The sequence below is a fragment of the Chrysemys picta genome, chromosome 2 (genome assembly GCF_011386835.1).
Source record: "Chrysemys picta bellii isolate R12L10 chromosome 2, ASM1138683v2, whole genome shotgun sequence".
Classification (NCBI taxonomy): Eukaryota; Metazoa; Chordata; order Testudines; family Emydidae; genus Chrysemys; species Chrysemys picta.
Window position 1 is genome coordinate 191,454,338 of NC_088792.1, and position 24,425 is coordinate 191,478,762.

Sequence of the window (24,425 nt, forward strand, 5' to 3'; positions counted from 1 at the left end):
CCTTTGTGCCCAATCCACAGAAGATAGGAGTCCATGTAGCAATTTATGGACATCCCTGTTTCAGTCTTTGGTGTGTTGGCCAGGATGGCAGTTGTCAAACATACAAAAAATGTACAAGCAAAGAATGTGCAAGCAGATGATTGCTTATAAATTTTATACTATATGTTTAGAGGACTTTTTAAACATTTGACCCATTAAAGGGAATGCTATACTTACTTCACACTCAAGTTATAGATTTCTGCCTACTTAAAAGTAGTAATTTGTTGTAAAAATTAGTCTTCACATCCCCTCCCATTGACAGGTGCAGCTATAGTATGCAGAAGTGGCTTCATTTTTGGGTGGTTGAGTAATTCTTATCCTGTGTTTATTATGATTATTTTGAGGTCAGATGGAAGCAACAGTGGTTAGAGCAACTTTAGGTTCTATTTCCCACCGTTGGGCTGACTTCTTGTGGGCTCTTAAGGGAAGTCATTGACCTCTCTTTGCCTCAATTCTCCCATCTGCAGCACTCGGACTATACTACTTATCAATCTCAATGAGCCAGGGTTGGATAGATCCATGCCTAGGGCCCCAGCTCCTGTAGTCACATAAGTGATGATGGTCAGAAGGTAAGGTCAGAATCTCAGCTTTCATTTTTTAAAGTAAGTCTCTAGTCTTTCATGGCTGCAAAGATAAGCTTGAAAATGTGACTTGGGACTTACAAATGCAGTGATGTCTGACTGAGCCTGCAGGCAGCCTGAAACAATAGCTATGAGCAGCATGAACTATCCCTTGCACCTCAGTGCAGTGTTAACCCATTATTCAATGAGACCCTGCCAGCACCACACTGAAATGGTCTCTTGAGTGCAACAATAGAAGAGTGCAATGTGCCTGTCACACCTACCCCTGTGCTGGGGTAATTACCTATCTTTCCAGGTGAGGAGAGATGACCTCTGCTGCTCCCTAACTAAAGAAGACCCATGTTGCTACCTCTGCCTCAATGTGTATGTGTGTGGGGGATGAAGGGTTATGGTTGCCAGGGGCTACATATTGTTATGTACTTACAGCCCCAGATTCCCTTAACTGGCCCTACATAGTTGTACCATAAGGCATTTTGAGATATTTGGATGAAACTGATATGGACATTTTGCTATATGAGTGCAAATTATTATTATTAAAAAGGGCAAATGAAGCCATTGGTACCTTCTTTACACTGTGTGTGTGTGTAAAGTTTTATTTATTTATTACACATGTTTATACAGCAGCTAACATAATGGCATCTGAGCCGTAAGTTTAGTGAAAAGTTCACAAATCCATATTTCACGTGAGCCATATGCTGCTCTGAAGGCACATAATTTACAAACCTTTTAAGTGATTGTGCTACCACCAGTTCACATTTCTGCTCTCAAGATAAAGCCTCAGCTCATTCCATCTGATCAGCATCTTATTCTTCAGGCAGGTGTCATGATTTCTCAATTTTGTCCAGATGGCAGCTGATGTGGAATGGAGAGACTGAGTGAATAAAAACAAATGCTGTGCGGAGAGCCTGTGAGCCCGTGCTTCTAGAGTTACTGCTAGCGACAATAGATTTAACGCAGCCATTGTTCATGATTTGTGAGTTTATTAGACCTAAATGGTTAGGATCATCTCATCAAAGTATAACCATCAGGGAATCTGATAGAAAATACCTCCTTCTCCCCCCCCCTTAAATGTATTGCATTTGGTTCTAATTCATCAGCATTTTGCAGTTCAACTCTCTTAGTCGTATGCATGTGTATGTGTGTCTGTTCACGTCTAGAGATGGTTCAGCAGTCATTCTTCCTAATAAACCTTTGATCTGTTGAAAGGTAACTACAAAGCTTGTAGCCAAGGTACCAGTGCAATGAGAGTTTCAATGTGTGTGTGTAAGAAAGGACTGGTCCCATGGGCTGTCTCGCTGAGCTTGTAACAGCTAATTGGGCCTGTTAGGGTCAGCAATTAGTTCTGAGCTATTCAGAACTCTTGACAGTGCCACCTTTATCTGTAAACCAGCTCTTCATTGAACAACAATACCTAGACAATCAAGGAGCTCACCTAGCAGAGTACAAAAGCAAGCTGTGCTACTCAGTGTAGGCTGAGGCCTTTACTGGCCATGGAATTATATCATTCCACGATCAATCTGCAAGTTGAATAAAATACGGCTGGGTTCTGATGTACAGCACAGAGCAGTGTGTCCATTACATAACTACTAAAACATGCTTGATCCTTTTTTCCCCTCAGGCTCATTAACAACTGGAAGGGCTCAAAGAATTCCTGTTTTCAAACTACTTTAAAAAGGATTCAGCACGCTGTGCAGTACCTATTAAAATGAATCTGAAACATATATAGAAAAGGGCAGATACTTAAACTGTGGCGCCATGTTATCCGCTAGATTTGGTGTATCCACTGTTGTTAGTTAGCACCTGGCTTTAATAAAGGGAATCCAAATGGAAATTCTTCATAGGAAGCTGGATAGTAGCCACATTGATAAGTGTTCAAACTGGGAAGCACCTTCTCCCTTGTTTTCCATTTCCGTCATTTGAACATTCACTTCCAGAAAAATCCATATCTTTTAGTTGGCTCTTAAACAGGCTCTTATTATGACACTCGTGGGCAGAGCAATTCACAATTTGTAAAATAACCTGCTGCCATGTCAGATTAGATTATGTGCCATCAAATTATTTAAATCTTTACAGTTACATTTGTTCCACAATCTGCTCTCTCTGTCTCGAGACCAGTGTTCCTGCACTTTTACAAATTCTTCCCCTTTGGGTCACTCATTTTTTCTGGTGGCATAATTGACTCGGCGAACCTTTTATAAGACCACACAAAAAAGAGAGAGGAGGTGCTCCATGTACATTTTATGGCTTTCCTGTCCAATGACTCTAATGTCAAAATTGCTACAACCTTCCAAGAGAAATGCTAAATCATAACGTGGTAAGAAAGGCACCCTCGACAGGTCTGCGAATGACAGCTCTATAATTTCAGCATTATTTTAATACAATGTAGAAGTGCCTTATATGTTTAAGCAGCTTCATTTTACATCTGCTTTTTAGAATAATTGATTCATACTTGTCTGCACAGGCTTTCAATAGTTTTTCTTTTCTTTCTTACTGTCTTTGTCTACCTCTGTTATTTTTTTCCTCTTTGACTCCCTTGAATATTTTTGTTTTGTTTTTTCTATAGTAGTTATTTTCCCCATAAAGATCCGAGAGGGTCAGATTGAATCTGTGCGAGGCTGAGCTAGTGGAACTGGTCCTATTTAACTTGATGCTTATTAAAGACCCTGCAGAGTGACTTGAATTATTTATGTGTATTCTGCGTAGTTCAGCTACAGATCAGAATTTGCTGAAGTTTACTGTCTTCTTTATAGCTCAAGAAATTATCATGATTATCAAGTAAGTACATAGATACATGTGATCTGTTTCAATGTTGTCTACACAATTCTTACTGTGTGTGCTAGTTGGTTGGTATCCTTCAAAAAAACAACAACAACAAACAACGCCCCCCCCCACCCCCAAACCAAAACAAACTTGCAAAGGTCCCTGCTGACAACTTTGCACCAGGAGATAGGGTTTGAAGTCACTATTAAAACAAAAAGTTTATATTCCTGTATTTTTTGCCATGGTGTTTCTGCACCATTGAGCTGACAGCTGAAATCCTGCCCCGCTTCCTCTGTGTTGGATGTCAGTTGCAGGCCAGCTTGGCAGCCAGTGAAAGGGTAAGAGGAGCAATATAGACTGGGAAAAATGAAACATTTTGCAGTGTGACTGGGCCTGCTAAAACTGTGTGTCGTGTCAAAAAACTGAGACCTGGCAGATCTCTATGGATGTAGCTTTGCTTCTCATGACATATCCAAAAACAGTGTCTTGCTGGTTTGATACCAAACTGCAACTGTAACTTTCATGGGTGACACACCACTTATTAAAATGGAATAAGGGCTGTGTTTTATATAAAGGGCTAAATATGAAGGCATTGTAAAATGGAATTCATCTTCAAATCTTTCGGTGTAAATTCCAGGGTCCAATCATATTCATGACTGAATACAAGTCAGAATGTGAAACCAGATTCAAAAGATAAAATCACTTACACCTTTCTCACACCATCCTATGATTCTGCCTGTGGTTTTCCAAAGCAAACTGGCTGGAGAGCATGCAAGAGGCATCTGGGTCTTGATTCTGACTTCATACAGTTGGAAATCAGGAGTAGTTCCATTAAAGTTAATGGAGTTATAATGATCTAAATTCCATGCAAAGTGAGGTCAGAATCAGGCTCTTTACTGTGTTTCTCACTATGAAGTGTTTCTCACTTTACTGTGTTTCTAATTTCATGGCTAGGGAACTGTACAGGAACGAATGTGGCTGGGAGGGAAAACGGATTAGAATGAAAGAAGGGGAGAAAAAATCTTTGGAAAAATATTTTAGTAAGGTCTGAGTGTGCAAGCATTGTACAATCCTTCAGGAAGTGCTGTATTGTTTTTGTGACACAGGTTCTTCTCTTTGGGGGAGCTGTTGTAAGCAGCAAGAGTGTTTGCTCTTTGCCTTAACCTCTCTAAATAGAATCAATTCTTGGGCTGGAGTTGCTTCCTGGGAACCTGGCTTTAGTGTTTGGATTGAGATTCCTGAAATAGGAGTTTGCCTGCATGCCACTTGTGACCTTGTCTGTTCCAAGAGCCTTGTGTACAGTGTAAAAAAAACAAAATAAGTGGGAGTAAGAAAATATCCAGACTCTGTCACTGATTTTTCTACAGTGGGAAATTGACCTGCAAGGCCCTAACATCTGCTACTCCTCAGCAGAGAAGCGACCACTGTTATTTTAAAGTGGGAGTTTTTGAAAGTGCTCAGTAATGGTCTACATCCATTCCTAGGGAAATTAATGGTAAAACTCACATTGATTTCTATGGGAGCCAGAGCTGCTGAGTACTTTTCAAAATTCCACCCTTTTATATGTTGAGCACTGGCAGTGTGGTCAGCATCGCACAGAAGATGCAGTGTAGATTGGAGGTAAATTTTCAAATGACTTAGGCACTCAGGAGCTTAGTTCTTATTGACAGTAACTTAGAAACTTTTGGAAATATTATCCCAGAACTTTAAATTGTTTTGAGATCAGTATGGGGAAAGGGCTGCCATCGAGCTGGGATGTATTGCCATTCTATCCTAGCTGACACATTAAAATATTGCACATGGATTTCCAGTATTGCCAAATGATTGCGTATTTTGATTGTATTTTATTGAATTTTATCTCCTAAAAAGGCATCCAAAGCTAGGGGTGGAAACTTACTCAGTGTTTGTAAATCAATATAAATAACTGCAGTTCAATAAAATAAGGAAGAATTTGACTTCCTAAGTAGAAAAAAAATGTCTGAACTGAGCTTCATCCTTTTTCTCCTCTGCTTATTCTTCCTTGGTTATTAGTAATTCATCTACAATTTGTTACAGCGTATCCTGTTACTATTCTGTGTCTTCCAGTAATCACTCTTTGTCACAAATAGTTATTGCCAGCAGAGTTGTGCCCTCCACCTTTGGAGCTTGGGTTTCTACTTCAAAATCCCACACGAGAAGTCAGGCATTGGCACTCAGAAATACACCTACATCCATATGGCTGAAGTCTCTTCACTTCCCATTAACGAGCCCTATGTGAGCACTTTTTAAAATAGAAAGTATTCAGGGAATTTAAAGGGGAACCAAAATAAAAACGTTCAATAACATTTAGCTGTGATTTCAAATCTCCTGACACCCACTACATTTGTTTCATTATAAGTCTCTTCCACAAGCTATTCTGTTGTACAGTAGATGTGAGAATACACTGTTTTAGTGTTCTCTTCATAAGTTAATGCAGACAGATGTGGAATGACAATGCTGGTCATTTCTTTGTATCACCCTTCCTGCCTCAGTGCCTGATAACACTTGGTATCATGAATATTGGGAAATTTCCTATGTGACTGTAGCTTACAATGTATGGTATCCACAGCAAAATTCCAGAGCGAATTACCCCTAACAAAATATATGAGAAAATGAAGTCAGCGAACAAGATGGCAAGATGCCCAGTGTTGGGACTTTGAGATAAAACTGTGTACAGACTGGTGGAGCTGTGTGAAACAAAGATCTCTGTAGATACAATCATAGCATATCAGACATATGGTTAGACAAAGCCGAAGAAGGAAATAAATAAGAATTTGAAACAATATTGTAAAATTATGGACTAACATGAGTGGTAATCAATTCTTCTCTATTAAGCACTGCAAAATATAGTTTCAGGATTTAGATATTTAGATGCTGATAAATTATTCAAGGGGGGATGTTTGTGTGTGATAGTCCTTGCCCTGAAGAGTTCTATCTTTTCACATATGTTGCACAAAAGAGCTCCAATCTTGATTAGAGCAGAATATTTATTTGTCCCTTCCCCTTATTTTCTAAAAGGTAGTATATAACAATATTGCTATTCCATATAGTATATGGCATCTGGTTGATCAGAGAGGCTACCCTCCTCACTTGCTCTGCTGCCTCTGCTGAATTCGGCAAGTGCAAGTTCCGTCTCCAGGAGTCTCTGCTGCTCTTCTCCCTTCCCAGTGAGAAAGAGGCTAGGGACCATATTCCCAGCTGGCATAAGCAAGTGCTGCTTCAAGGTTCTTTCATGCCATTAGCCAATTTTTCTTTTTGAGTAGCTCGATGATAGTGAAGAGTGCATAGACGTGAAGAGGAGGGAGTTGTGGAAAATTTCTAGTGTGTTCTAGTTGTATTTGAAACATCTTTAGGATGAAATTCTTCTCTTAGATATGTCCATACGTCTCTCCTTGCTGTATTGTTGGAGAAAGGGCTTGGCAGACTTACACTAGAGTCAACATAGTCAATAATGGGTCAAATTTCCATGGCAGTCATAGGCATGGAGTAACTCTCAGCCAATTGAGAACCTTAAAACCTGGGAGTCGGGTGAAGACCCCTGGTAGCTCTATGGTAAAGTGTTTGGTGCCCTTACCACCTGCTATTTTCTAGTTCTGCTGCTGTTGCTGCTCAACTTGACTCCAAACTATCCTGCTGCTATGGGCAATCTGGATGGCTTGGAAGCCACAGAAAGTCACAGGGACTGAGGGAGGAACCAGTGTTTCCAGTACTTGGGACAGTTTACTCCATAACAGAGGGTATCACTCAGATATTGAATGAGCCCAGCTGGATCATACACAATAACTTGCACCTTTTTAATATGTGTAATAAAGTCAGTGAGAGTTCCACACCATGCACTGGAATATGGAATTTGGCCCCTATTATTAAAATGTATGGAGCTTTTTTAGTGCAAAATCATCAATTTAATCAGGAAGCCGAGAGTTCAGCCTAGTGAAGGAAGAAGGAAAAGATGATAACTGTAAATGATGCTGGTTAAGAGGTCCAGAAGAGACATTCAAGCTAGCAATACTGCATGTAACTCATAGTCCACTATGCAGCATGAGCCAACGTGTACAAAGGGCCGGTACTCTTAGACTGGGGCGGCTGACCTAGCCACTAATCTGATGTCACCATTTAACTGCATGATGCTTTCAAGAGAATAGGTGTACAATAGGTGTCGCCTAGCATCCAAGAACAATTTCAGTATATAATACAGATCACACAGTGGTCTCAAGTTTCAATGAACCAATCAGGACACAAATTGTGTGGGGTTCAGTGATCACACAGTGCTTAAGGTGCTTGCAAGAGCTCTGATTTATTCTGAGTCCGGACCCCTAATTCCAGTCAGAACTCTTAGTTCAACATTGTAAGGGAAAGGCGTTTAGGAAGAAGAGAGGAAAAGGCAATAGTCCTGTAACCCAAGAATTAATCTGTTTACCCATCAATGATTTTGAGCAATTTTCTTATACAAGTTAAAAGATGTATTTCTCCCCCCATAGCTCAGATTAGAATCTGGATATACAGTGGTGTATGATGGGTTTGTTTCCTTTATAAGAGTATTCACTGGAGGCTTTGTTTTCAGGACGCATATTTTGTCTGGAAATTGTAGCTGCTTCACCATTACTCCCCCCAAAGCCTGCTGGTTAGATCTCGATGGAAAGTAGTGTTCAGTGCAATCATTCTATCATGAAAAATGTGTAGTAGCAATAGAGAGTGCTACTGAGTTCCATCTTCCCTGATCTCCCCATCTTATCAATTGCCCATAATTTTCTCAAAAAAATTCCTTTGGAGTTAATGTTTTCCATGCTTTGTCTCACTTTTTAAAAGTCATTTTGACACTAAGTCGGAGCAAAATTAGTTTGGTCATTATTGAGGTGGAATTATACAAGCAGGAAAAAACCCCATATCTGTCCTATATGTTCTGATGGAAATTTTTGCACTAGCAATAGTAACTCAAAAATGGCAGAGTCCAGAAACTTCAGACTTGGCTTGCTTGTATTATCCTCAGTAATTAAGAAAAACAATTCAGATTTGAAGAAGATAATTTCAGGATGTTTAAAATTCAGAATTAAAATGATAGTGTATTATTACCTTGCCAACACATGAGCACATGCTTACAGTCTCAACATGTTTTTGGGATCACAGCCATTGTGGCTTAAACTTGAAACAGCCAGGATGTGCAATATGGCTAAACTAACACGACTCTAGAAATTTTTCAAAAGTTTTCAATTTTTGAATGCTTGATATTTTAACTTTACTGTTGCATGAAAGACCAGATTCATTGCTACTGAAGTCAAACAAAATACTTCCATTGACTTAAATGGGTGCTAGAGTGGGCCTTAACATAAGATAATTTTTCATTAAAGACATTATGCTGCAACATTGAACTCAATGAGTTTTTTTCCCATTGACTTCAGTAGGCGCAGGATTGGTTTCTTAATGCATATGTCTCTATAACGCAGTTCATCTTCTGTGATGGTAATAAAAATAGGCTAAAGAATCATAACATCCTTGTACTTGCTGTACCGCCTTTGTATGATATGTTGCCTCTGATATTCTTCTATTTTGAATCATAAAGTCTCTATTCACACTGGGCTTCTGTCCCATGTTAATCTGATATTCATATAATTTAGACAGAAAAGAGACTGTGATGAGTCTCCCCTGTAATGTATTCAAAACTAGCATCCTGCTATTGGCAAACTTGCCTCCACTTCTCGCCTGCCTGTTACAGCATAGCTAGATGTTTTGTAGTTCATGTCCCTCTGCACACCATTGCAGATACCTCTTTCTGCAGCTATCATGTCAAAGAGCCATCATTCTGAAATACATGAGGAATATGTGAAAACTGGGCATAAACCAAGTTAAAACAAAATTTTAAAATAGAGAACTCACTCTGTAAAAAGCATGAGGAACTCTATTATAGATTTTTATAGAACCGATTGTACTGCCATGCAGACACTATAATGCATAAGAGTAGAAGGGATGGGGGGAACAAAACTCATCCCAACCCTAAAATAATTAGAGGTTAATTCAAACAAACCCCTAGATCAGAACACCTAAATATGTGAACATTTAAAATACAGATGTGAGAGGTTTTTTTACATGTGCTGTTTGTCTAAGATACTGATATGCCCCCCTCTATCACTGTTGTATCTGAGCAGCTTATACTTATATATTTATCCTCATTACACTCTGGTGAGGTGGGAAGTATTATTATCCCCATTTTACAGATGGGAAGCTGAGGCACAGAGAGACTAAGGCCCAGATCCACAAATCTACTTAGGCACCTAGGTCTTATTTTGAGGCTTCACTGCAATCCACAAACAAACTGTTCAGCTCCTGCCTAACCCTGTAGTTGCCTAAATGCACTCGGCACCTATATTTGTGCCTGTGGGCATATGTCCGGACACCTACCTCCCACCTAAGCCCCAGAGTGATCCACAAACTGGGGGAAGTTAGACATTCATCCACCTAACTCATGGCAGCAGTGCCGATCCAGCTCACCTTATAACTTTTAGTACTGCAGTTACTGCCTTTACCTGGGATGGGTGGGAGACAGTTTCAATTTCCTCTTCTGCCAGATCAGGCTTTCCCACACCTCTCAGGAGAGTGCTCTAACCAGTGAGTTATGGGATATTCTGATATGGTGCTTCCTGAGTCTTTCCCATTAAAGACATTCCACTGTGGCTAAATACTCTCCTGAGATGTCCTTTCTCCCGCTTAGGCAGAGGGGAACTGAACCTGGTTTTCATATCCCAGGCGAGTGCTGAAACCACTGGGCTAAAAGTCATAAGGTGTATAGCTAGGGTTGCCAACTTTCTAATCCCACAAAACCGAACACCCTAGCCCCACCCCTTCCCTGAGGCCACATTCCTGCCCCGCCCTTTCCCAAGGCCCTGCCCCCCACTCACTATATTCCCACTCCTTTGGTGGCTCACTCTCCCTCACCCTCACTCACTTTCACTGGCTGGGGCAGGGGATTGGGGTGTGGAAGGGGGTGAGGGCTCTAACTAGGGATGTGGACTTTGGGGGGGCTGGGGATGAGGGGCTTGGGGTGCAGGAAGGGGCTCCAGGTTGAGGGGTGGGGCAGAGGGGTTCAGGTTGGGGCAGGGGTGAGGGCTCCATCTGGGGGTGCAGACTCTGGAGTGGGGCCAGGGATGAGGGGTTTGGGCTGAAGGAGGAGGCTCTGAGATTTTTGGGGGGGCTCAGGGCTGGGGGTTGAGGCACAGGCTTATCTCCGGCAGCTCCCAGTCAGCAGTGCTGTGGGTCTAAGGCATGCTTCCTGCCTGTCCTGACTCCGTACTGTGCCCCGGAAGTGGCTAGCATTTTTGGCTCCTAGGCGGAGGCGCAGCAGGTGGCTCTGCGTGCTGCTCTCGCCTGCAGCCACCGCCCCCACAGCTCCCATTGGCCACCAGGGTCCCTTTTCGACTGGGTGTTCTGGTAAAAAAACAGACACCTGGTCACCCTGTGTATAGCACCAGCACCTCTTCCTCTGGCTGTTCTGTATGGAATATGGGATGCACCTAGCACATTCTCACAAGAAATGACTTATGTGTCTAAGCCATCTGACTCAGGAAAGGGGTCCTGTTCATGGATCCCAAGCAGAGATAGGTACCACCCTGCAGCTTTGACTGAGGTGCCAATCTTTCTGTGAGGGGTGGCGCTTAGGAGATACCCTTCTTGTCCCATTGACCAGTCTAGATGGCTTCCTGCCTGGCATGCTGGGTTTTATGGATCACATTCTTAAGCACCTACTTTCCACATTCATAGAATATCAGGGTTGGAATGGTCCTCAGGTGGTCATCTAGCCCAACTCACTGCTCAGAGGAGGACCAATCCCCAGACAGATTTTTGCCCAAGATCCCTACATGGGCCCCTCAAGGATTGAACTTTCAACCCTGGGTTTAGCAGGCTAATGCTCAAACCACTGAGCTATCCCTCCCCTGCTGGAGGGTTTGGATGAGGGGTTCTGGCTCAGACCCACCTCTCCTTAAAATGAAGCACCTCAACAACGCATCAGGCTCTGCACATCCTGTGAGCATGGAATGGCTTAATTAAAATGAGATGTCCCAATACAATTCAAATGCAGAATGAGCTAAAAGCTAAAGCGGAGTATTTAAGGGGAACAAACACAATTATATACACACTGGCATGATTGTCCCATTTGTTTGTGACACGATTACATATGATGTGACCTTCCAGTCTCCCTGTGTGATGACAGACATAACAAAATAACCCAGAAGATAGTTTCCTGAGCACAAGCGAACATTTCAGGGAATGCTGGGTAAGCTTCACTTCTTTGTGGGCTACTCTACTCTCTGATGCTCTAACCCAGTTTGAATGGCCTGCATTAATCCTCATATTTAATGATAGAAAACTCAGTTTAACCTTGCTGTAAAGTAAGTATTTATACATATCTATGAGAGAAATAAAACAGCTTATTGATTTTACATCCACTTTCACTGTGGTAATTAAAATGTACCTTTGCAGGCTGCAGAATAGTAGACTGTATGTATTAGGCCAAAGAAATGCTCTTCCATAGGCCTTCTTATATATTCCTGCTGTCCACTGACATGTCATTGAACAATGCCAGAGGTTAAATATGCTTTCCACAACCCATCTTCTCCTATAGCCAAAGAGGCTTGTAGACATCATCATAGTATATTGTAAAAATACTGCGTCAAATTCTACATTATATATCCTCACTGTTTTCACTGAAGTTCAACCTTCAGTATAGTTAATGGGGTTGCCTAGGTGTATTTGATTGCAGAATATAGCCCCCAGTATTTACAAATAGAGACCAAGATTTTCAGAAATAGGTACTTTAATCTTTTTGTTCTCTGTTTGTCCAGAGCCTAGCAAAATGGGGTTCTAACCCTGGACTAAGGTCTGGTCTATACTACCCGCCTGAATCGGCGGGTAGAAATCAACCTCTCGGGGATCGATTTATCGCGTCCCGTCGGGACGCGACAATCGATCCCCGAATCGGCGCTCTAACTCCACCAGCGGAGGTGGTAGTAAGCGCCGCCGACAAAAAGTGGCAGAAGTCGATTTTGCCGCCGTCCTCACAACGGGGTAAGTCGGCTGCAATACGTCGAATTCAGCTACGCTATTCACGTAGCTGAATTTGCGTATCTTAAATCGACTCCCCGCTGTAGTGTAGATGTACCCTCAGGTTCCTAGGCACTACAGTGATACAAATAAATAATTTTAAATCCTTATTTAGCTACCCTAGCCAATTAGTCTGATTGTTTCTTTTGAACCCTGAGCACCCAGCAGCTCCCAGTGACTTCATGTGTAATTAATGGAAGGAAGAACTGGGAGCTGCCGGGTGCTCAAGGCTTTTGAAAATCATGGTAATTACTTACAGTTCTTAAACAGTTTGTTCATGTGGGGCAGTAATGCATGCAATGGGGGTGGAACTGTAAAGTGCAGCAATCAGTTGCATATTAATTGACCTGTGTAGACCCTGCTGGTTTACACTCAAAGTTCTCCGGTGAGCGGCAATGTGGGGCTCGTGAAATAAATAAATAAATAATTGTGATGATTGTTTCGACAATATTAGGTTAATGTGCACTGCGGAACTTTTGGTGCATGTCAGCAGGGCCTACACAGGCCAGCTAGTGAACAAGATGTGTGCATTACTGTAATGTGCAAACAAGCCCAAAGTCAGGATTTAGGACTTTAAGCACCCATTTTGGAAAATCTGGTCCTAAATATTTAGCCCACAAGAATTTCTAGCTTCTGGGATTCTTAATTTATCCACAGAAAGATGGGTAATTGGTATGATCTAAAAAAGGCACCTTTTGAATCCTTCTAGTATGACATTTTCAAACCTTAGCAGTAGCACTAAAAGGTGGCAATTTGTTCATTAGCTTATCACTTCTGAGATAAGATTGCCCCAGCACTATTAACTCAGTTCCCTTGTGCCCAAGCTTTGAAGTACATGCAGTTTTGACCATTATATGAGGTGTCCTCAGGAAAACGAGGGGTTCAGAACATCACTGTAAAAATGTTTATTCCACCAACATTTGGCTGAGTCTATTGTAACAGAGTTACTGTTGAAAAGTAAAATGTCTGCCATGTTAACATAACTGGATAGTGTTGCAGAATAGCTTTGCTCTGCCTCAATAAATTGAATATTCAGGCTTTCCTCTAGAATTGTCAGAGTTGCTGGTGTATTGATTAACTAGGGAGATTATATCTGCGTAAGACTTGATGCATTCCAACATATTAGGAAAATATGCTACCTTTGGTTATGTACTGAAAAATAAAGCTGGCTGAATAAAAGTTAGTATAGTTTGTGAAAAATTAATAAAACCGAAGCCTAAAGATTTTTTTTTCTAAACTTAAAAACAAACAAAATAAACCCCACAATGCTAAATGCATTATTTTGAAATTTTTCATTTAAAATAATTATTGTGAAATCTTTTGTATAATTTTTGTGGGGGAAAAAATCCAACTCAATCACTTTTTAAATTGTCTATTTTTCTGCACTGGAAGGTTCGAGGGGTACAAAAATTGAAAAAAGGAGTGTTTTGAAGGATTTCTCCCACAATTTTGAAACCAAAATTACTGAAAACTTTCCAAATATTTCAGCGAATTTTTTCATTTAGAAGTTTTTGTTGAAAACCAAAGTTAAATGGAACTGAATTTTTCTGTGAAAATTTCTCTTGTCAAAAACCCCATTTATTGTTGAAAAAAGTGAAAGTGAAAAACTTAGTACAAAAGTGCCTGTAAAACATATTTCTACCACATGTGATGTCTTACCTCCCACACAGAAACTTCTGAGGGGGAGAGGGAGTCCAGTGCCTCCATAGGACCCTCCCTTTCATCACATAGAGTACACTATGTGGGTTTGGGATCCATAATGGATGGGTAGGGCTGGAAGCTGGTTGTGTTGAGGACCACAGTGAATGAGCTGAGAGCAGAGGTAGGCTTACACATTGTCCTCCCTCTGACTTAGTGGAGAATATCTGGAAATGAAAATACATATTGCCTTCAGACCCATCCTGGGAGTGCCAGTGGCACCCACGGCATGTACTCAGATAATGCACCTCCAATTAACCTGTGCTGACAAGGACAGGGGAATGGAAATATCAGGTGCCTTCTCACTCCTCCCCCAGCACCCAGACAGGCCTCTCTGTGAATATACATCTTATATAGTGGTAGGGAGAGGAGATTTGGTGGGTTCAGTGGAAGGAGTGGACTAGTCAGGATGGGTCCAGGACAACTGCATGTCACCCCTCCCCAGTCCCATGGAACATTCAGAGAAAGCAATACAAAGGAGCACAACCATGGTGAATCCCTTGTAGAATGGTTAAAAATGGAAATGTGCAAATCCAAGAAATGGGCATGGGGAACACAAGGCATTAAAGCTCCTTGCCCTGGGTTTTAACCTGGAAGGGAATGAGCGCTAGCTACCTTGAAAAATTAAAGTAAGTTACTAGAGAAATAACTTAATGCTGCTCTGCACAGTAATAACTTATTAGCAAAAATCTGTACCTCCACGAATCAAAATATAAATGTTTCCATGAGTGTAAGCATGTAGGGGTATATCATATTTGCCTCTGATTGCAAGAGGATTGACAAAATTTGAACACTTCATTCTTCATACCTCTTACTACAAATGCTGCTGTAAGTGTAAAAGCACAATGTTCCCTAACTTAGTATCTGCAGTTGTTTAATCTCTTCATTCATGGTTTCCAGTAGGGATGGTTGAAAATTTTTCATAAAAACTGTTTGTTGACAGAAAATTGAGTTTTTGACCAAACAAACTTTGATAAAAGTGTCAAAACAACAACAACAACAAAACCCACAACCATACACCCATTAACCAAAACTTTTTTTGTGGATGAAAATGAAAACATTTCAATTCAGAAATGCCACTGTGGTGTCTTGTGGGAATTGTATAGAGCAGGGGTTGGCAACCTTTTAGAAGTGGTGTGCCGAGTCTTCATTTATTCAGTCTAATTTAAGATTTCACGTGCCACTAATACATTTTAACATTTTTAGAAGGTCTCTTTCTATAAGTCTATAATATATAAAGAAACTATTGTTGTATGTAAAGTAAATAAGGTTTTTTCAAATGTTTAAGAAGCTTCATTTAAAATTAAATGAAAATGCAGAGCCCCCCGGACTGGTGGCTAGGACCCCGGCAGTGTGAGTGCCACTGAAAATCAGCTCGCGTGCCGCCTTCAGCACATGTGCCATAGGTTGCCTACCCCTGGTACAGAGTGTCTCATGCTACCATTCTCCTCTATGCACTCAGATCCCTGACCCAGCAACATCTGACATGATGCACCATGGTCAGATGGCTTCCCTGATCAGTGAGTCAGGTTTTGCAATGGGGTGTGAGAGATGATGCCAGGAAGCGTAGGGTGGGGAGGGGGTTTAGGACACGGGGTGAAATGGAGGACAGGACTTCAGGTGGGCAGGGACAGGTGGAGCGGGGATAGGACAGGGCACAGAATGTGAGGGGCAGACAGTATAACTTACTTGCTCACTGCCCATTGCAGGGGTACCCTCATCCTTGGGTTCATCCAGGTGAGACCTGCTGGAGATCAGGCCTCACTGTAGGCTCCCACCAGGCTGCCCCCACCAGGCCAGGTCCTCCAGCTGTATGGTCAGTGGTTAGGCCTCTGCACATGTGTTACTGTGTGCAGGGTGCACATCTCGTGCACCCTGAAGATATGCATTAACAGTTTGATAATGCACTTTGATCTGGTTCTTTTTAGTGCACATGGACCGTTAGTCTGCACTATGGCAGGTTAGTGAGGGATAGATCACATCGCAACGTGCTGAAAATCTGTCACCCTAGACAGCTGTGCTGCCCTAGGCAGCTGCCTAGCTTGCCTATGCCTACCCTCTGTGCATAATGTGCTTCAAAAAGGCACTACCCATACACATAATAGTATCGGGGGGGGGGGGAGGGGGTAGTCCCCCCTGCCCTCCTATTAGTTCCGCCACTGCCCATGATGCACCATAGGGAAGAATGCCTGGCACATAGGGAAGAATGTGGCATGAGACACCCAAATGATACCTCCATGAGGCACAATAACACAATATCAGATGAACACAGATTAATGACAAAATGCCCCCATATGAAATATTTTGACTTGTTTTGATAAATCAAAATGCTTCAGTTTGGGTTGGCCTCACCCAAACCAAAATATTTTGTTTTGATTTTCCTCACAGAAAATCCATTGGGGTGGGGGAATCAAAATTTTCTCCTGGGAAAACTTCAGGTTTGCAGAAATTGCATTTTCTATTGAAAAAAACATTTACATGGTAAGTTCCCAACCAGCTTTTCTAGTGTCTAAATTATCCACAAAAAGCCAGTAGTGTTTTCTACCGCTAATTTGTATCATTACTTCCATCTTACTCATGAGTCATTTTTGGCTTGGGAGTCTAAATTAAGCAAAATTTTTAGATCTAGAGTCCACTTAATTTCTTCTTCTCGCTCCTTTTTATCATGTAGTAACAATTAGATTATGATTAGACTAAATAGCTGCAATGTGGAAACACTACACAATATTATATAAATATATAAATTCAGGTGTAAATGTACATGTTTTACACAAAGGCATGTGCAGAGATTCAAACTCATGCATCAACATACATACTTGTATGTATGTAAATTTAAAAACCTTGCTGATACAATTTAGTGAGAAACACATTTCAAAAGTAGAGCTAGAAAGGAAAAACAGAACAAAATTATGATTAATAATGCTGATTAACAAGTCAGACTTTTGACCTGTACAGTTTTCAGAGTACTTTTTCCCTAGTAGAAACAAGAAAAATAAGAGAGAAGAAAAAATCCCCTCCCCCCCAAAAAAAACCCAAACAAAGAAAAGGTTGGTATATGACTAAAGCTGGCTAAACCTTATTATTTAGGTAACTCTAGGTGGTTTCCATTGGCCTTATAGTACATGCCACTGAACAGACATACAGTAACTGAATTGTTTCAACGTATCCAAATAACATTGAAATAGACTTAATTGTTGAGCTGCAGGAAAGACCATGTGTCTCCAGAGACTATTAGTGTCATTTTAAAAGCTAAATGTATCATAAAACCTGTCTTTAACAGAATAAAATTGTACAGATCAACACAATTTTAGTTAATGTTTTCCACATTTCTTGTAAAAAAATGTGTTGGCTGTAAAGCTAAGTTCATAACATTATTAGGAATATTTCAATGCTGCGCTTTTCTATGAGTTTGAATCTATTGCCCTTACTCCCCCTAAGTAGCATCTTACCCTGTGAGTAATCACATTGAAATCAGTTGGGCCTACTCACAGAGCAAATTTCTACTTAATGTGAGTAAAGGTTAGAGAATCTGTCCATACATTTATTTTTTAAAATTACAAGAATATTTGCATAGAAAGAAACAGGAAGAATAGGATATTCTGATCCCACTTGATAAATATATCTCACTATGTTTACTTTGTAATGTTGTTTTGCCTGAAAATTGAAACCTAACTCTGCATAAGGAAGGATGTTGTACTATTTGGGAAGAATAGTGAACTTTATAGGAGGTTACATTGATGTGGATTGCTGGTGGGATTTCATCAGCAGTTAGATTTTTGTTGATGATGTTCTTTTGGGGTCCCTCTCTGATTTTTTTATATATATTTGAACATTACATAAGTTGTAATGCTGTCTGTGTAATAAGATTTCTTTGAATAAAGGAAATAATAGCAGAGCTATTCCAAAATAGAAAAAGTTTAAGCATTGCTTTTTATACTATCAAAGAAACAAAGGGGTATCTCTTTCTTACAAAAAAGTTCAAAGTATAATGGGGAAAAATCAAGAGCAGAGATAAATAGTGGATCAACCCTGAATAGAGGGAACAAATCTTTCTATTTATCAGTCTGATTTTTTTCCACTGGAGTTGTATATCAACTATCAAGGAAGCTATTTCAAATAACTTAGGCTAACATAATTGTTATTTTACAAGTTTAGTTGCTATGGAAATGCATGATATAATCCACTCTTACCATCACAATCAGTTTATTTTTTCATACCTAGACAGCATTCACCCCCCGCAAACACACACACACTTTTCAATTAGTCCTCTCCAACATAGGAGACAACTAATTTTTCTGGAAAAGCTCAGAATCCAGGCATAATTACCCATGTGTAGAAATACTGGTGCTTTTCCTGAAAAGTTAGATTTTCTTGCAACTGCTGCCATTGTCCAGCTTTTCCCATTAGAGCTATGTATGAATGGAAACAACTGTAATTTCTTCATTGCTAGCTATTAAAATGAACTTGAATCATGTAAAACTTCTGGAAGAGAGACATTATGGTGACTAAAAATATTGTTGAAGTCTAACTTGGGGATGATTCATTTGGTTCTGGTTTTGTGATAGGAAAAGGGTACGTGCTAACACAGCAGTCCACATTTAGGGTGAAATTCATCCTGTGCAGAGGTCAAATACCAGATCTGTATCACTCAATTCTTGCTTCATCCCCATTTGAGGATTTAAGTAATGCATAGCCCTGATTCTCAGCCTGGGCATGAATTTCATCCATAAAGAAGGAAGTCCATGGAAGCATGAAGCTAGAATATATCCTCCACCCTTAAAGAAGAAAAGGGCCCCTAATTTTTCTGGGTTACTGATGGAACAGTATAACAAGGATCAATTTGCAGATATCTTAGAGACTATAGGGTATAAGCTGAATTTTGTTAAACCTCATTTTCTTAGTAAGAAGGTTGTGTGATACAATCTGACAAGAGCCAAGAAATGCAACGTTCATGCTGATGCTTTATTGCGCATGCCAGTGACTTTAGGAAATTCGTTACCTGTCACATCACACCCTTACCAGATACCCCTGTAATACCTGGTCCCAGATGAATATGCTTAATGCACTAGCAGCTTTAACTCAGTTATTTCTTGATTAGTAAGGTTGTGTCAAAAAGCATAATGCTACAGTTTTACCTAATAATTAAATATATGGGACTGGAGGTAGGCTTCGTTTGTGTGTTTTCAGACCTGCTTGAGACTTTGAAACAAAATTCCAAATGGGGACCAACATTTCCTACAAATTATGACAGAATTTTCAGAAATTTTTCAAATATGGGAACGTGTGCAATATGGATTTTTAGCTTCTTTCTAATTAAACAGCTGTATTAAAGATTTTAAATCCTACAAGCAATAGCCACAGCAATCTATATTCTTCAAGAGAGTGAAAGAGATGGATTTTTCCATTCATCACTGAACATATGCTCCTCAAAATCCATGATCCAATAACAAGGATTGTAAGATCTGGTAAACTTGAAATTATTTTTCCTACCTGGATCCCACTATTTTGATAAGGTGAGTCATGCAGGTCCTTCTTGCTCTTGTGCAGGAAAAAAAATTCACATGGCACAAGTTTTTGTTCATTTTGTTTTCTCTTTATAGGGGAAAATATCCCTCAGACTAGTGTGAAAGTTGATCAAACTACCAAAAGAACCATCTATTCTACAAGTACATCTTTTTAAAACAGTGGTTTCTAGATTCTGTAAAAATACTATGCAAATATATGATCTCTTACTGGCTCTGCAATAAGATGCTGTTGACAGATAGTTTTACAATCTACCAATCCATCAACCCTTACTCATGCAGGAAGTCCCATTGACGTCAATGGGACCAAGCACAGTAGTTAGGACAACTCACATGAGTAAAGGTTGCAAGACTGTACCCTGTCATGGTAAGGTATTTTTGAACTGTTCACACACTGTGCTAATAATGTGAAAATTTACTGCAAGCAAAGCAAATCATGGATGATTTCCACATTTTGGTCACATGGTTTGAGCTGATTAGTGCAGAATCTAATTTGCTCTAATCAGTCCAAGGTGGATAGAATGTGAAACAGATGACCTTAGATTTTAAGAACAGGTAAATCTGCCTATTTGAGGTGAATAATAACATTTCCTACTGATGGGTTTTCACCTTGTCCCTTAAAATTACATCAGGTAAGAGCTAAGAGTTACTGGTGATAAAAGTTTGAATTCCCCTGTACTATATAAAAGCTCACCTTCCTGTCATTGCCAATTTTGAACCAGACACATATACAAAAACAAGACTGAGGTGCCTATTAAATACAGCAAGTTTTAATATACCCACTTGGGGAGAAAAATTCCACTAACATATTAGAAAGGAAAAGTACAAATCTGTAATATAGCTCTAGAAAGAGAATTTAAGTGAGGGAAGAGAATTTCTCTTCCATACATTCAAAAAATAGAGAAAAATGTGTAGTGGTGTGTGTTTGGTGGTGGTTGTTATTGTTGTTTTGTTTGGGTGGTTTTTTTGAAACACGATCTACAGAAGAATATTAATTAAACCAATTTAAAATTAAAAATTCAAGTCTCAACACCAGTCATCAGCTGGTGCCATGTGATTAGGCCTTATAGATTTTTGTCTTTTTTGAGAGCTTATACCAGTCTGTAGTCTTTGCAGGTGTAATTTCTTACAGGGGAAGAAAGAAAGTGGAAGTTTGCCTTCACTCAAACAAAGCGGATTTGGTATGTGTGGGAAAGCTATCTACTTTCCTCCCAAGACATATTTAGGTGAGGAAAGATCAAGTGTCATTATTCCTTTCAAATAAACAGAATTATCCATTCTTAAAATCAAAAGGTGATCTGTTTTATATCTCAAGGAATAATGCCACATTATTTTTCTATTAATGGGACTAACTACCTTCTAGTACAGGGGTAGGCAACCTATGGCACTCATGCCAAAGGCAGCACGCGAGCTGATTTTCAGTGGCACTCATACTGCCTGGGTCCTGGCCACCAGTCCGGGGGGCTCTGCATTTTAATTCAATTTTAAATGAAGCTTCTTAAACATTTTAAAAACCTTATTTACTTTACATACAACAATAGCTTAGTTATATATTATAGACTTATTGAAAGAGACCTTCTAAAACCGTTAAAATGTATTACTGACATGCAAAACCTTAAATCAGAGTGAATAAATGAAGACTTGGCACACCACTTCTGAAAGGTTGCCAACCCCTGTTCTAGTACCTGAGACTCAGAGATGCTAACTTGTACCTGTCCTCCTCTGAGGATCTCCAGTAATGTTTTCTAATTTTTTTTTCCCTAGACCAAACTGAAATTAACATGGGCTTCAAATAGATCTGTGGAGATGTCACTTCAGACAGCACTGTGGAGATGTCACTTCTCCCTTACTAACTGCTGCAGGAAAAACCACCCCTTTTGAGGGAACTGGCCCCATACTTTATTACAAAATTGTTGATGTCCCCTTCAGTGGGCTTGTCTTCACTAGAAAATGTAAAAGATGTTAAAGGAGTCCTGTTAACTAACACCATGATGACCATACCTTTGCACTATATATAACACTGGACAAAGTCATGTTCAAGAGTATGTCAGCTAGTCACAGTTAAACCCTGGCCCCAGTAGGGTTGACTCACAGATAGCTAACATGATGTTGATCATGGCTTATCTCTGTCTATGCTCACTGCAAAGTCATGATCATTTTTGTGTTCGTTATTATGACTCCTCTAGGTCATGTGCTGACTTGATGTAATTTTCTAGTGAAGACAAGCCCATGAGGCAGCAGAACTCATACATCTTCACTCCTGATTTCCTCCTGTACCTCAAGCTTTTTTTGTGGTTGCATCTTTGGTCCAATTCACTTTTAATAATGGCTAGAATGGTATTGGTCTCTGCACTAGTTAAAAAACAAGAAGTGTAGACAATGCTGAGAGCATGAGCCACAAGTTTCAGGCCAGACTGAATGTTTGTGGTTGTTTCTTACTGTACAATCCTAAAATAAAGGTCTTATGATAACAATACAAATAAATCCTTATGTCTTGCTATTATAATGTCTGTTTCCATCAATTATTGATTTTTCAGGCATTCCAGCATTCATTGTGTATAGATTTATATTTCTAACAAAAATCGTCCAACTCGTGTTTCCATTGTTGTACTCGGTGTGTGATCCCACGAGTATAACTGGTGTTTGGTAGTGCCCCCTTTTGTAATTGCTTTTGCTTTAAATTAAGAAGTAATTAGAAGCCCACTAATTTCATTCTAGTTCCCATGGGTCAGGACTGAGATCACTGGCAGAACAGTTAGAAAGCATGAATTACACATCTCCTGTTCCATGACGGCCAAGTTTGTATTGGAGGTAGGTCAATAATTTCTGCTACTGTCAGTGGCAGCCTTTTAAGATAGCACAAGGATGCAGACAGTGTTCGATCATTCTTAGGCAAGTGCTGGGGACAAGTTTTTCTAGTGATGAGTAATAGAAAAGCAGGACACATGAGATGGCATGAACCACTAGTCTTTGCTTCACAAGGGCTTTTTGGCATGGAGATGGAGGCCTCTGTTGGCTTGCTCCCCACTTCTGAAGACTGATGGGGAGACCACTTGCTCTGCTTTTCTTTTGTGCAGACAGCAGGATCCCTCCCCCAAACAGACTTTCTATCCATCCTCTTAATTGTCTTTCTTCCCTCCTGCTGCAAAAGGTATACTTTTTTCTGTGTCCCTGATTACAAGGAGCTATTTAATCAAGGCATGGGGACTTGATAGTGAGTTGATAACAATGAGCTTTATTGATTGTCTTCCCTGAGTATTCATGCAGCATTGACTAAAATCTAGTCCCAGCATACAACATGCTCTGTGTGAAGAGTTTGGTGGGTTCTCTGTTGGACAGTCTCCTACACGGTTGTTCCAAGGTTCTGTCTGGAATCTGGAAGGAATCTCCACTTATAGCCCATGAGGCCAACTTTTTTCTTTAAGAAGCTTTTTGGGTTTTGTCCCGGATCCAGTTTTTCTTGGCAAGGCTTCTGATTTTTTTCTTGGGAGCAGCGAAACCTTTCCCTAAAATGCCCTGCTCTGCCTTCTGGCTGAAGTATGAGACTGATGCTCTTCTTCCCCAGTGAAGTAGTCTGTGGAGCATAGAGACTAGGTAACTGGCTGTCATGTCAGGTTTCCTAAACATACTTTCCTGTCATGTCTCACTTGTTGGTTTGTATCAAAGCAGAGTCTCTGCTACTAGCTCCATTGCACATCAGGGTTAGAAAATAATTTAATTAAGGGGGGGAAAAGTGTTTAGTTAACTCAAAACCAGTCTATTCCTCCAACTCTTCTCTCCATCCCCCACCCCAAGACAGGCTCATGATAACACTTATGCTTCTGTTCAGTTTTTTGTTTTTTCCTACATCATAGATACTAACTACTATGTTCTTTAATTTAACAGCTTCTGCTACAGAAGCTGTTAATGGGGAGAGTAACTTCATTTTCTGGATAGCAAATTCCTGTATGATGCAGTCCCCCCACAACTACAGTTTTGCTACTCTGAAACAATTCTATTTCAGTAAATGTACAGACCACCTCACCAATGACTCGGTAACTGAATTAGTGTGTAGGCAATAGAGGGGTCTCTGCATTTAATTGGGAGTGTTCCAGTCAGAAGGAACTTGAGGGTTGCAATCCAGCCTCAAAGACTACAACTCCCATGATGCCTTGGGAAAGAAAGCACCTTCTGCTGCCAGGGGATGCAGGTAGAGCACGTGATGAGCTCCATCTGGGTGGGGTTGCTCAGATGGCCAAGGGAGTGGAAACTGCTTTGTGGAGTTCTGTCCAAGCCTGGAGCTGCTAATAAAAAGTTAGAAGCTGCTGCTGAGAAGATGCTGGGTCTTTGACCAAGCAGGGAGCCATGGAGGCTATGCTGGGCTTCACTGGAGCCAGTGCAGAGACTGTTGCTGCGTCCAGAGCTGAGTGAAGGCATCCTGAGTAACCGCCCACTATGTTGTTTGGAAAAGTGCTTGCAGGGGAAGGGGGATAGCAAAGAGACTTTTAGGGATTTCCCTGAACCTGAGAAGAGACAAAGTGATCTTATTGTCTAGGATCCAAAGTTACTGACCTCTGGTTATAACAACTCCCATCTTCAGAGGGGTTGCTCAGCTTGGCAGTATCTCAAGTTAGAAAGCAACAGAGGGCCCTGTGGCACCTTTGAGACTAACAGAAGTACTGGGAGCATAAGCTTTCGTGGGTAAGAACCTCACTTCTTCAGATGCAAATAATGGAAA